Source organism: Toxorhynchites rutilus, chromosome 2 (assembly GCF_029784135.1).
Source record: "Toxorhynchites rutilus septentrionalis strain SRP chromosome 2, ASM2978413v1, whole genome shotgun sequence".
Taxonomy (NCBI): Eukaryota; Metazoa; Arthropoda; class Insecta; order Diptera; family Culicidae; genus Toxorhynchites; species Toxorhynchites rutilus.
Genome location: NC_073745.1, coordinates 314,910,700 through 314,923,413, shown reverse-complemented (window position 1 = coordinate 314,923,413; position 12,714 = coordinate 314,910,700). Strand labels below are relative to the sequence as shown.

Below are 12,714 nucleotides of genomic sequence, written 5' to 3'. Positions count from 1 at the left end.
CTTATGTGCAACGCTACATGTATGTTGGCAATCAAGATGGTTGTGTTGCAATCTCAATGTGTGTTATATTTTTTTTACTTTCTTTTGTTTTCAAACGAACGATGAGTTTTATAAATAGTGTTCGCTATAAATACGAGTCATCTGGGGTATTAATAGAACCGTTGGCTTCGCAGAACAGAAACATTGAAACGAAACGCGGAAAATCTTGTTGGTCACACAAGGGACGAGAACCGGAACGAAGGAGTGTTGGCGGGTACTTAGAAGGGCCAGAAAGCAATACGATGAGTGTGGTGTGTAGTATTCAGCATAGCTATGAAGTACATTGGGCCGCCAGCATGTGACGTCATTCACTATTTAGCTCTATTTTTAGATTGTCATCATGGTGAAAAATGAAAGGAAAATTAAAGACTGAAAAACAGCGAGTCGGCTAATGTCGATGCCTCGGCGGGAGCGGCGGAAAGGGGTTGAATGCATGTTGATACATAAATTACGGATGGCAAAAAAAAAATAATGAAAGCAGCCATTCACTCTGCATCTGCCGCCGCCGCAGATGACTCCGAGGATTTTAAGTTGAGAATTTTCCCTGTTTGTTTGTTCAGCTACGAACGCATTAATCGCCCTTGGGTGATGATTGGATTCGCCTTAGCAGCTACATCGTCTCATCAGAATCAGATTTTTTTTTCACCAAGATCAAGACATTCGCTATTTCTATGCAAAATTCTGAGAATATTTTGCTTCTAACATTTCTGCTTTTCACCTTTCGGGTGAGAGGGTTTATTTCAATTTTCGTAACGATAATGACCCAAATCTCTGCGCCAGTAACTCTTGTTACGGAGAAGGTAAACCGGGAAAATTCGCAGTAATTAATATCATTATTTTGCCATTGAAAAGTTTTCCACCTCGTCCTCCCTTTCGCCCGGGTGTTTGTGTGTGGGCGGAGCTGATAGGTACAATACACGGTTGAAGCATCGCAAACAACAGTTTCTGCTCGTTTTAACATACCGTTTCGCTTCCTCTCGTTGATGAATCCTCTTGTTTTGTACTCGAAGCAAATGATGCGCGATTTCAGCGGCGATTGGAGTGGGAAAATCAATTTTAAACTTCACCTTGCGGTATAATTAAGCCAGGTTACTACAGAGAGGTATGTTGTGTTTTTAGGAGATTTTACGATATATTTCTTAATGGAATTCTATACTACCATCGCGAAATTACTTTCACAGTTTACAACATGTTGGGGTATACTTCTTGATAACAAAGATTTCCATTTTCTTATGAAGAAATCGATGCTTTTTAGGAAATTGGCTATGTACAAATATGGTTTTACGGATTCATAATATGTGTAGAAATCGCACTGTTGGCTTCATGTTGAAGTTGGCAATATATATTGTCGTTGAAAGGTGGACACCTCAGCTTCCGAGCATTGTATTTCGTTACACATTGAAATAGGCGATTGTACAGGAAAAATGCCATTTACAAGAAGTTTTATTATAATTTTTTCTTAAAGAATGGTGCAGCTGATAGTCAACGTATGCGTATAGAATCTTACAAGGAACATGTTTCGCCGGTGAACATTTGTGAAAAAATGGTTTGAACGATTCAGAAGCAATGATTTTGAATTTTGAATCATAAGAACATGGAAAGCCGTCGAGAAAATTCTAGACAAACAATTGGAAACATCAACTGTCTGAATTATCACTGGTAAACGATACTGACTACCAAGGATGGAAAACAAGGGAGCATGATGTGATTTACGATTAATCGCAAACTGCACAGATCGTAATCTGTGCAAACTGCGACTAACTATTAATCCTCACCCATCATAACCAAATGATTTTCTCTTGGTAACTCTGAGTTGACCAAAGCATTGCTAGACTGAAACTAGTTCGAATAATTGAGTTACTCTCCTTCCTCGTTTTGCTTTCAACTCCTAACAAGAATTTGCTCCATGGGAATGAGTGTCTCTATGACGTACGATTCTCGCTCTCTCATCTGGGCGTTCAATTTTCCTTTCCGAGCGCGTTTACTTCGATGAAACTGGGTAAATTAAAAAAAATGCGCTACAGCAGATAGGACGACTTTAATGTTTTCATGTTTCACGGAGGATTTCTCAGATGGTGTTTAAATTAATCAAGAGACTACAAACAATAATCCCTCTCAAATCACTAATTTTATGAGTTAATGTAAATGCGTTATTGGCCAAGGCTTTTACGACATCGAACACGTGGTCTTGCGAGATATATTTTTCCGCCTGCCCAAATACAGACCACTTTTTTCGGGGCCGAGTAAACTGGTGTCTAGAAAAGACCTTGATTACCTTGAATTAATAAAAAAACATAAATTAGCGCAAATATGTCAACATGTGTTTTTTTGTTTAAGCACGTAAATATTTGCTCATAATTTTTTTGGATTGTGGCACTCTACATAATTTGTATGCAGATAGACTATCCACAGTTTGTGGGGGAATGGAATACTCATACAACTCAAATGGAAAATGATTATCTGCTATCACAAAGCTGAATATTTTTTGACGTTTTGTTTTACTATTGATTCATTCAAAAAAAAAAGCTTTATTTTTAAATGTTTTCTTATCCTGAGACTGGCTCACCATATTGCACTGCTACTAAAACCGTAGGCTAACTTCAAGGATATTTTTTATTCATTTTCGGCGAATAATCAATAGAGTGCCGTGTTATGAAACATCAGAATAATAGCAAAAACAATATTACGATCATAAGGTGTTGGACAGGTTATTCCAGACGACATTGGAATATATTCCATCTGATCATCTTTAGAAAGGTTAATGACCTTCAAAGGATAAATTTATCTTGGGCACATTGAATTGATGTTCATGACTTCCAGTCGGACGTTTATTCGCTCTGATAATAATTGTGTGGTCCTCACTAAGCATATATTCCAATGCCGTCAGTTCACTGAAATTATTCGCATACCGTTTGATGATAAGGTAAGATGTTGATAATCATTTGCTGCGATACCTATTGTTCCAACAGTATTCATTCGACAATATGAAGACTGAATACCTGAAATTAACCAGATTCTACCATGCAAATCTGCGGTCAAAGCAGTATGTACACTTGAGAGATGCAACAAGTTTGAAGGGATATAAAAAAACATTAGTCGTTCGACAAATCTACTGCCACATATATCGGAAGTCCACGATACATGAATATCATACGTCCATACTATTTCATTACATTTATTCGCAACGAAGAACGTAACCACACAGAATTGAATTAATCAAATATGTGATCCGTTTTATCTACAAAATAAAAAAGGGTCTGAAATTCAATCGAATTCGAAAGGTGTTTCGTGAAGTCACTAATTGAATTACTGTTGGAAAAATTATTTGGAGAGAAATGTGAATGTTCAGAATTATTGGAATCTAAAAACGATTTTGGGCGGGATGAGATTCGCCCAAATCTGCTGGTAATAAAATTAATCAATTGCATCCATTTCCCGTCTGCTGTTTATCGGGCGGGAGACGACAGCAAAATAAAATCGACACGAGACTGAGTCAGCCACTCACTGCGGACAGTGCAATAGAGAATTAAAAATCCCTCGATGAGTGTCGTAAGATTTCAGTTGATCGTCTCTTGTTACACTTTCCGATCAAGAACTCATCATCCGCTCTATGGAATGGGATTAATCGTTTGTGGCTTGCACTCACGATAAAACCTGAGTAGTAGAAGTAATGCTTCGAGAATGCAAGCAGTTGGGATTCCGCTCTCATATTGCTTTTTTGAGATCTTGGTAGCTCACCGTTCCAAGTATTCTCTCTGTGTACATATGAAGAATAAAAGAGCCTCGTCTGCTTGGGGGTGATTTAAAAACATCCGACTAGAGGGATATACTTATTCATTGATCGTTGAATGTGATTTTTTACCATCCCTGCTGACTACAAATAATAAATTTGAACAGACCACTAGAGGAAAAACGACCGGAATGGCAGAACAGGCAAGGCGAAATAATTTTACAGGATGACAACGCCAATACATGGGTCTTTCACACGTTTTTACTACCGTTTTTACCACACGTACAGGAACTGAGAAATCCCTGAAAATTCGTTTCATTTTCCTTAATATAGTACGATTTTTGGCCAATAACACGTTTAGACAAAGTGAGCAATGTATAACAACATGATAAAATAAATTTAGAAACATTTTTTTTTTATCTCATTTATTTATTAGGCTCATTAGCATTTTAGCTGTAACAGAGCCGGGTTTTAATCGTGTACATGTACATATGTTTATGTTTCTATAAATTGTAAATTACACAGTAGTTAGTAGTAGCCATTTTAGGCGTTAAGTATTCTGTTCCATTACATAATGGTAAATCACACAGTAGTAGCCATTTAGGCGTAAGGGTATTCTTTCTGTTCTTCCATTGTTCAGCAGACCGGACAGCGAAGACAGTTGATATTGATCATTGTTGAGCTATTTATAGAACAGCAGCCCGATGTGTCTTGCAGAGCAGAGCATTGTATGGATGAATCGATCTCATTTCGACCGTGGATCGATTTCCATCGCTGATGATGGTTGCGTGGACGTAGTTATTCTATAACAACACAAAGATGGTCAATTGAGGGCCCTGAGTTTGAACTCACGATCGATCGCTTGGTAAGCGAACGCGTAACCAAGTGGCTACGAAGACCCCCTATCTTTAGAAACATTGTCCTGTTGCATAATCATCCTAATAACATTAGTTACAAGTTACAAGTCTAGAAACAACAAGTGCTACTACTTTGCGTTGCATAATAATCTTACATCGGACAAATAATATTAGCGATTGTTTTACTGGTAACGCACCATTATTTTATTAGAAATGCATCTTTTATCTGTCAAAGTCCAGTCGTGTCATTGTTTTGAATGAGATTTTTTTGTTATTTTCTGTCTGATTCTTATGGATTCGGAAACTACTGAACCGATCGACATGAAAATTGGTATGTAGGGGTTTTTGGGGCCGGGGAAGGTTTGCGTGACTGTTTGAGACCCCTTCCTCCTCTCTAAAGGGGGGCTGCCATATAAATGAAACACAAATTTCTGCATTACTCGATAATTAATCAAGCAAATGAAACGAAATTTGCCGTGTGGAGGTTTTAGGATGCAATAAATGATTCTATGGTGGTTAGATACCCTTCCCCCTCTCTTAGGGGAGCTGCCATATAAATGAAGCAATAAATTCTGCCTTACTCGAGAATTAATCAAGCAATTGAAACCAAATTCGGCATATGGAGGTTTAAGGGTGCAATAAATAATTCTATGGTGGTTAGACACTCCACCCTTCTCTCTAAGAGGGGGCTCCCATACAAATGAAACACAAATTTCTGCATTACTCGAGAATAAATCAAGCAAATAAAACCAAATTTGGCGTGTGGAGATTTTAGGGTGCAACAAATGATTCTATGGTGGTTAGATACTCCTCCCCCATGGCATGTAACGTAACGGAGAAACATGTTATTTGCAAGTGGTTGAACGAGAATTGTGTCTGAAAATAATCTGACATTATAATGCCGAGCTTTGATAGAAGTAGTAGGAGTTTTAAAGTAAAGGGTAATTTTAAAGGGTAGATTAGAAGATCAATCAATGAATAATTCTGCGATTGGACCCATGAACAGCGCTTAGTAAAAAACGTGGATGTGATAACGAAAAATAATTTTTGGGCGGGACGAAGTTTGCCGGGTCAATAAAATTGAAGCTCTGCGTTTTGGAAGGTATTTGCGAGCAAAAGGACATATTGTTTGGGCATTTTTCGCTACACTAACAAAAGAGATACACAACAAGGAGTGGTCGAGCATAAGTGAATATGCAGAATCAATTGAAAATTGGAAATTCTGCCATGAGGCAAAAATTACATTCATTGTTTTTGCATTAAATTTTCATATAAAAAAAAAACAATTGCAAAAGATACTTCTACCTCCGGTTCTACGTCATCTAATAAGCCTGAAAATTTATTATTTGGGGCTCAAGCACGACCTTCCAGGATCCTAATGCCAAAGATTGACGCCAATGATGAAGAACCGAATGGACATGACATGAATTATGAATCATGAAGAAATACACTCGACAAAAAAATTAGAGAAATAGAGTGCGAAGTCGGGAATTTTAAGTAATTTTTGACATGTTGTAACTTCGTGAAAAATCAACACATATCTATAGAATGTCAATAATTTTGAAGCTACAACTTCTAGCTTTCAGAATATTTTACGTACATATTTTTATCTTGATGTTTGTAGATGGCAATATCGATAAGAAATGAAAAATCGATTTTTCTTTGTTTTTTCAAGAATATCCTGGACTAACACAATTTTTTGCTAACCGAATCAACAGCAAATCTAATTAACCTTATCAACCAGCTTTTATTTGGTTTCAAGAACGTTCTTGTAGGATCTTCTCACACCGTGATATTTCAGCTTCGTAACTTCTGAAAGCTAAAAGTTGTAGCTTCAAAATGATGCACATTTCATCGATATGCGTTGATTTTTCACGAAGTTACAGCATTTCAAAAATCATTCAAAATTTTCGACTTCGCAGTCTGTTCCTCTAATTTGTTTGTCGATTGTAGATTTGAGATACAAAAATTTGTTATTTGATTACGTATATTAACATTCTAGATTTGACTGGCTATTATGTTATCATTTTTATTCATATAACACAACTTTCTTCATCACTCGATTCATCTAAAACATTTTTAGAACCCAATGAATTGAAACGAAAAATCGAACTTAAAAACAACAACTTGTAAATGTCCACTTGTCAAAACTAATAATTTGCTCTTGTATTTTGTGTATGCAACATTCACTTGTAAATTGAATATTAGTGTAAGCAACTTGTAATGTTAGACTTGTAGATTTGTACTTCTAGATTCATTATGCAACAGGATTTTACAAGTTACAAGATGGAAGACCAATATTATTAGGGAAATTTCGATTATGCAACAGGCCTCAGGTTTCCTAATCTCGCAAAATTTCAATATTCCTGCTATTTTTTCAACAAACCTAGTAGGTTTTTAATATGTAGCACTCCGATGTTATCATAGAAAAACATGGAATTGATTAATTTACTCTTCAATAGAATTTGTTGGTTAGTTGTTGACATATTACTACGAAATTATTTTATTTAATTCACTTGTTTATCGCTTCAGATACACGGTTGCACCTGAAAAATAAAACCAATTAGTGCATTTATATATGTATGTATACTAACCTCTTTTGACGTAGGACTACGTCTTTCATTTCTATACCGGGGTGTAAAATCAAAGTTTCGAAAACGAAAGCGTTACGCCGGAAACCGATATTTTGAGCGTTAGTAGCTCCTAAACAACCGAACGAAACGGTATGATAAACACTTCATTCGGAAGATAAAATGTCTACGCGTTATATACTTGTTACTTTTTCATCCAAAAACTTGTTTCAATAGCCTTAAAATTGCTTTCAAAACAGGCTATTGAAATCACCAATCGATACATAAGCGAGCACCGCTCGAAAATCCACTCAGTTAGGGACGAATGACCTTTGGGTTAAAGTCTCTTCAAAAACTAGAACCGAAATCCACTCAATTATAATTGAACAGCAATTGGAGCATGTTGTCGCTGTTATGATGAAGCTAACTTCGTTTATCATGAAAGCACTGATGAACAGTGTCACCAAGAGCCTGTTTGTGCACCTTAGACCAGAAGGGAATCCATAAGGAGGAGAGTGATGCCACAAACGGTTCCGCTTGAGACATCGGAGCAGCCACCACACACACATACACGCGCGGAACTTATTTTCGTTTGGTTGCCATCCAGCATCGAGAAGATTCCGGAAAGATGTCATCGTTGCTAAAAAAATAATTTACCAGTTCCCTTGGGATTGAAAAATACAATTTTTGCGAAGGAGTTTATTTTAATGTTTTCCATCCATATAACACTGCAACCAAATACATTTGTTTTTGTGATTTTTCAATCAAGTGCAACGAACAGGTGGTTATCGAGTTAGCATTAACCACTGGTGGGCATCGAGTATCGAGGAGAATCTGGAAAGATGTTATCGTTATCGTCAAGTGCAATTAGCAGGAAAGCTTCTGTAGATTATTCTTCCCCATCAGTAGGATATTTTCGTATCCAATATTGGATGCGCGCGCAACGGAAAATGTTTCGCATTGCGAAAATCATATAATTTTCGATCGATTATTGCTCAGTCGCTGAAAGTTTCAAACTCAGAGAGTTCACTCGCCTCTAGTTGGCCTCCCAAATTGCCATCGTAAACCACACCTTCTCTCGATCCAAGCACGGACAAAAAGCATACTTAAGCGATACTCTGGTGGTTAAACGTTTTTAGAGGCGAATGAACTTCAAAGTTTAAAGCCTCTTAAAAACAAAGAAAGAAAAGAATGGTGAAACGCATTCATTTTTCGTGAGGACATCGACAAGACAACATCGTTACTGAACGAGCTGAACGAGCTGAACGACCTGGACGGCGAGGGATCGAGGGATTCATTACCTGGCCTGACCTGACCTGACCTGAAACGCATTCAGTTTGTTTGGAACTGTGAGGGAGCGCAGAAAGGCCGATCCATCAGGAGGAGAAGAGAAGGCGAACAAGAGAATATCAGCATCGAAAAACATCGGAGACATCGGAGTAACCGCCATCCAGCGTCGAGAAGATTCCGGGAAGATCGTGGGGTCATTTTTAAATATTCGATTCATTCGAATAATTCGATTAATCGAGCGAATATTTATATCTTGTAATCGAAAAGAACAGACATTTATAATAAAAAAATATGATGTCATAACTTTAAAAGTTACATTAAATATAATTTTGAAATAAACATGGTGCAGAATAATGGTTTTTGAATGAAGTGGTATTTCAGTATATTGATAAATTTACCATTTCATGATTTTTTGAGGACAATTGAATAAGAGCACACCATGAAAATGATGCACAATATTTTTATTGCGCCAACATATTTTTTTTCTGTTTAAAATTACCTGTTCTTCGAATGTTGTTTAAATAACTGATTTGTTTGAATATTTCTGTTTGGTCCCTATAGCTACTAGTTCAAAGGAAGTATATTTATAGAATCATTGACCACTGGTACGGTATATTTTCCTTGGCACTCTGAATTTGAATACTACTATTTTAGAACGGGAGCTAAGACCACCTTCTTCAAGTCCGCGTTTTATTCCGACAGACCCTGAATTCTTCTTCCCAGTCTCCTCCTCCACCAGGGAATCATTTTTATGCTTCAACCGTAAATGGTTCAGCATATTCGATGAATTTCGACAAAAGACCATGACGGTTAACACTCCTATACTCGCGCATAGGTCTGAGAGACCGAGAAATCAATAATTCGTTCATTTCTCAGAAAACATCAACACTACGACAAAGCGAATCTCTCAAGCTCCGTTATTCGTTGTTCGTCATCGTTTAGCGTATCGTATGAGTTGATACGAAGGGAACGTGTATCACTTTTTAACCACTTGCGGTCTGAGACACCGACGCGATCCTATTTTAGAATATTGTTCAATAGAATGTATAAATTAATCTCAGTGGCGTGGAATATTTATTAAGTATAATGCATAATATCATTTTCGGACTATTCTTTTTTGATTTTAGTCCTTTTTTCACCATATTGAACGGATTCATATATTATTCGTCGATACAATTGTCTTTAGATTCATACGTGCAAAAGTAAAGTACAAATGTTTGACATTCGTATAGTTGTTCACTAAATAGAATGGTCACACATATACACACCTATGAAAGGATTGAACTTGCGGAAGAATTGTAAACTGTAAACTATAAATTAATTGGTGGCTTATGGCTAATTTCACAGTTACAGCTTCGGGTTTTTTTCTATAATATATGGGCTGAACAATATCGACGGTAAAACAAGTCGCAGGAAGCTCCTAGAAATCTTTTTATATCATCTTCTTGTGCCCCATCAGAAAAACAGGCATTAAGTTTTTGTTGACCAAAAACACAGAAACAAAGAATACTAGATATAGGAAAACTTGAAATTCCAGAACCCTTATCATCTGGTAACTATCTAGAAGGTCGTTATACATTATTCTCTTCAAAAAAGACCAAAAAAATACGCTAAAACTTAATGAAGTGTAAAAAATATGTTTGTCTCGAGCATGCAGTTATGGTATGTTCTGATTCTTTTACAAATGAAATCTATTTCGATAAATACGTTTTTATGTTATTTCATAGCCCTTTATACTTCCATGAATTATATTCAGTCGCTTCTTCTTCTTCTTATATGGCACTAACGTTCCTAGAGGAACTCCGCCGTCTCAACGTAGTATTACTTGCGTCATTTTCATTAGTACTTAGTTGAGATTTCTATGCCAAATAACACGCCTTGAATGTATTCTGAGTGGCAAGCTCTAGAATACGCGTGACCACAGTGCAAGTCAGAGGAAATTTCTTTGAAGAAAAATTTCCCCGACCAGAACGGGAATCGAACCCGAACCCCCGGCATGTTAGGTTTTGACGCTAACCACTCGGCCACGGGAGCACGATTCAGTCGCTTACTTTCAATTAATAACAGTGAAGTCGAAGTTCGTTATTTGTGTTGGAGTATCAAAAATTACTATGTTTTGAATAGGCTAAATTAGGCTTTGAAGAGGCTTTATTAAAACTGAATGAAGATGAAGAAAACATATTTTCTGGACATTTTTCATTCAGTTATACTCTCTTCTTCAAATAAATACCAATAAAGCTAAAAAATTCGAGGGGTTGTATCCGAGACATATCCGCTTAGGACGTAGGACAAGGCAATCTTTTTTTTTAAATTTATTGGTTTATCATTTCGGATATTATTTGCGAATATGTCGAAATTTCATAAAAATTCTTCAGTAAAAATTTCCGGGGACCCTGAAAAGGTTTAATGCGTGGTTTTGTCATTTCATTTCGAGAAGTAACGATTCTTTCTTGCCTTTGCGAGAACAATACACTAATTGATCATATGCCGCAACTTATTTCTTTATATCAATGCACGCATTGCACTGAGTATTTAACGAGAGTCATCTTCCGTGCATCACCATTCAACAAGGATCAAACACGCCTCTAATAGATGCACACAGTTGCAGTGATAAAAATGAAACATCGCGAGAATGACCGTTTATGAAAAATCGTTTCTCGACTCTAGGTCAAAACCGTCAACAAAGCTAGGAGCTTGTTGCATCAGAACAGAGCCGCGCACGAGAGCGAATACGAATGGCAACTGAAAGTATCGAAGGTGTGTTATTCACATGTACAGGAAATGAACAAGTTCTAAGTTTCACGTAACGAAAAACCGACTATCTTAGCCTGACACACTACCATACTGAAATGAATATTAGAATTACTATATCAGACCTTCATAACATATTTATATGAATGAATAAAATAATCGCTAGGGTAAGAATAACTTTTGTAGAACTCCACGCTGTTCCATTAGTTTGTTTAGCGACATAAAGCAGATTTAAAGTGACATGTTTTTGTCACACACCGAAGCACATGAATCCACGCCCTCATCAAAGACCCGTTGTGCACGTGAGATAATCCTAGGCAAAATCCTACCCCACGCAGTCCCATTAAGAACCCACCGGGAGACAGACAGGGCAAAGCCCTCTCAGCAAAAAAAAGTTCGGGTTACAGTTTATTCCCACCGTTATTTTGCCGAAGCGACTGACATGTCAGTGCTTCCACGCAAAGCAAGATTTACGGACCAGCCAGCAGTTATTCATCCACTACTTTTGCACTCTTTGTAGTTGTCCGCTCGCTGCGAGAGTTCATTAACTGACTACTCTCGATTTCGCTGGATAGGGGAGATGCAAAGGACTTTTGCCGGCTAAAGGCAAGAAATCACTGCCGGAAAATGTCAGCAGACAGCTAACGCTTCACAGTTGGTGGTCATATGTGAGCGGTCGGATGCCGCAAGTATATCACCACAAAGGAGACATCCATACACCCACGTCATGCTGAGAGGGGGGGATTTTCGTACACAGCTTCCTCCCCATTCACAATAATTGCCATCGCCTCCCCCCAGTGGTCAATAGTGTTTCTTGTGAGTTCGTTGGTGCTATCTGACAGGCCGCAGAAATGCATGACAGCCAACAGTAATAGACGTTCATCAACAAGCCGTAAAACTTCAGCGCAGCATCGCAGCGAAACAAAACTCTTGATTCAATTACGCTAATGGGAGTTTAACGACAAATATCGTTTCGATAACTGAAGTACAACTTTTCACCATCATTAATCATGGTAATATGCAGAGATTTCGTTTCGTCTCCTCCCTTCGCGGGAGGACTAAGTCCCGTAAATCACGTGGAAAAAATACGACTCAAAAACAAAAACACGTCAACGATGATGACGATGACGACGGCGGTGGCAGCAACGGCCAGAGGTTTGTTTCGCGTTTATCCAGTGGGAAACATGGAGGAAAAAGTCTGAAAGACAGATTTTTGTTTGGTTTGAATTAATTAAACTAGTGTCAGTTTTCGTTGAGCCGTTGTTTGTTTTCAGTTTTTCCGCTTCCATTGGCCAGAAGAATTATTCCCGGCACCCACACTCGCGCGGCGCCCCGAGGGACTTTCGCAGATAAATTTGGTCGTTTTACAAGCGTTTTTGAGGCATCGCCCGCGGAACAGACTTTGAAGTTAGAATGTAGTCCGGGTGTCATCGTCGGTAGAAAATAGTGCTATTTGCTGAGATTTACAGTGACTAAA

The 12,714-nt window shown here is 37.8% G+C and overlaps 1 protein-coding gene across 1 annotated transcript in view; it reads left to right on the top strand.

Moving 5' to 3' along the window:
* Positions 1 to 12,714, top strand: part of LOC129764372 (uncharacterized) — a 330,024-nt gene that overhangs the window by 170,803 nt on the left and 146,507 nt on the right. The window lies entirely within an intron of this gene.